Source organism: Portunus trituberculatus, chromosome 19 (genome assembly GCF_017591435.1).
Source record: "Portunus trituberculatus isolate SZX2019 chromosome 19, ASM1759143v1, whole genome shotgun sequence".
Lineage (NCBI taxonomy): Eukaryota > Metazoa > Arthropoda > Malacostraca > Decapoda > Portunidae > Portunus > Portunus trituberculatus.
The window spans coordinates 13,993,090-13,995,589 of NC_059273.1; the positions used below are offsets into that span (position 1 = coordinate 13,993,090).

Sequence of the window (2,500 nt, forward strand, 5' to 3'; positions counted from 1 at the left end):
CTATCTCCCTCCACTTCTCCTCCATCTCCCTCCACCTCTCCTCTATCTCTCTTCATTTCACTTCCATCTCCCTTCATTTCTCCTCCATTCCATCCACTTCTCTATCTCCCTCCACCTTTCCTCCATCTCCCTCCACCTCTCCTCCATCTCTCTTCATTTCTCCTTCATCTCTCTTCATTTCTCCTCTATCTTTTTTCCACCTCTCCTCCATCTCCCTTCATTTATCTTCCACTTTGTCCATCTCTCCTCCATTCCATCCATCTCTCGTCCATCTCCCTTCATTTCTTCTCCATTTCCCTCCATCTCTTCCTCACTCCCTCCATCTTAGTTCCACTCTCTCCATCTCTCCTTCACTTTCTCCACCTCTCCCTCACTTTCTCCATCTCTCCATCACTCGCTCCATCTCTACTCCATTTCCTCCACCTCTTCTCCATCTCCCTCCACCTCTCCTCCATTTTCCTCCATCTCTTCCAAATTAACTTATCTTAACCATATGTTTCGCTATCTCTTCCATATTTCCTCTCCACTTCTTTCAGACTCCACCTTATCCAAATTTCCTACATCTTTCCTTCATTCTCTTCAGCTTTCCATGATTTTTCTCAGGTTCTCTCCACCTCCAAGATTCCCTCCATCTCTCCCAGCCTCTCTCTAAGACTATCCTTGAGATCTTCCACTCCTTACAAATTCTCTCCACCTCTCCCACCCTCCCTCCATCTGTCCCTCTCTCCCTCCCTTCCTCCACCTCTTCTACTCCCTCCGTTCACCTCTTCTACTCTCCCTCCTCCTATCCCTCTCCCTCCACCTGTCCCTCTCCCAGCCTCCTTACATTTCTTCCCGGATCTTGCTAACCCTCTCCACATCCATCAATCTCCCACAAGACAGTTTTACCTCCACTCTGAGCCTTCCACATTGTTGCCACCCCTCCAGGCCCTCTCTCCTCCTCCACTCTTCGCCACCAAATCGTACAAACGTTCCCAGAATCTTCAATGTCCTCTAACTGTCTCACGCCCTTCGTAACTTTATGATAACACCCAAACAATGCAGGACCCGCCCCTTGGTGTATCCCTGCATAGTCTGTCCTCTGCACCAGCGCTCGACTCACAGTATACTGCATTATTTAGGTAGGTGGATACGGCACATACATGCATACAAGTGGCATGATAATGAGGTGGAACTGTTAGGTAAATGTTTCTCCTTCATTCATCATCTCCAAGGAATTGTTCGCCTTTTGAGCTTCTTAACGCATTTTGTGACGATTTTCTTCTGCCATCTGGACTGTTTTCAAAGGCCACGGAGGTTAAACGGGTTATTTTATTTTGTGTTCACTGATGGTTCATGATCTTTGTTGCCAATATTGAGAAGCCACATTAATATCCGCCTTTCTCAGTGAAGATATTACGAGGATCATGAAAACAGTCTTAGGAATCTCAATATCTTCCATATTATCTTAACCCTTTCAGTACTGTCACGCTTTTTTTTTACCGTGAGTTTTGGGTATGATTAGACGATGTTATTTGTACCAGGAAGGGTCTATGGAAGTCAAAAGATTACTGGCAAGAGTCTTCACTATTTCAATTCCCCACATAAGTATCTAAAGCTGTAAAAAGTCACCAAATAGTAAGCAGAATAAATATGAAAAAGCGTCATGGTGATAAAAGGTTAAATTATCATTAGAATCATGACAGCATCCTTGAGAACTCTACTAACATTCAGAGAAATTTGTAATACGTAAATAGAATGACACGAAAGGATTGAAAATTTATTCCCTGATGTTACGGTTTTCCCATCTTGCAAAAGTCTGTAGAGATTAGAGTACTAGAAAATTCAATAAGGAAAGAAGTCGATAGGCCAACATGTGGAAGTCATTATATCAGAAACGTTTACTTGTATTTACCTGTCATCAAAAATCAATATATTCATCTGATCTTTTATAAGTCACTATTGACTCAGCACTAACAATAGGAATCCTGAGTCTCTTACAGTCAATTATCACTCTATTCATGCATCAATATATTCTTTGCTCCTTTTAACCCGTTCAGTAGCATGACGCGTTTCCATATTCATTCTGCTTATCATTTGGTGATTTTATACAACTTCAGAAACTTACGTGGGGGATAGAAATATTGAAGACTGTGACCATTAATCTTCTAACCTTAACAGACCCTTCCTAATGTCAATAAAATGGTCTAATCGTACACAAATCTCAAGGCAAAAATGTATCCCAGCATTGAAGGAGTTAAATATACGTCTCAACCTTCCATCCTTTACTTCCAATCCTATATTGCTTACTATAACACAACGAGTCTTGGCTATATTACCTTTGTTGCCCCTTTATACAACTCAAATACCTTTATCAGATTACTTCCTACTCTACACTGCTTTACTGCTCTTTCATTCTATCTAATTTACTAACACTACGAGTCTTGGCTATATTACCTTTGTTGTCACCTATACAACTCAAATACCTTTACTTATTACTCCACTCTATACTGTTCTTCAT

General features: G+C 41.5%; 1 protein-coding gene across 1 annotated transcript in view; it reads right to left on the bottom strand.

The window, feature by feature from the left end:
- Nucleotides 1-2,500, bottom strand: part of LOC123506280 — a 27,873-nt gene that overhangs the window by 14,213 nt on the left and 11,160 nt on the right. The gene's annotated exons all lie outside the window — the stretch shown is intronic.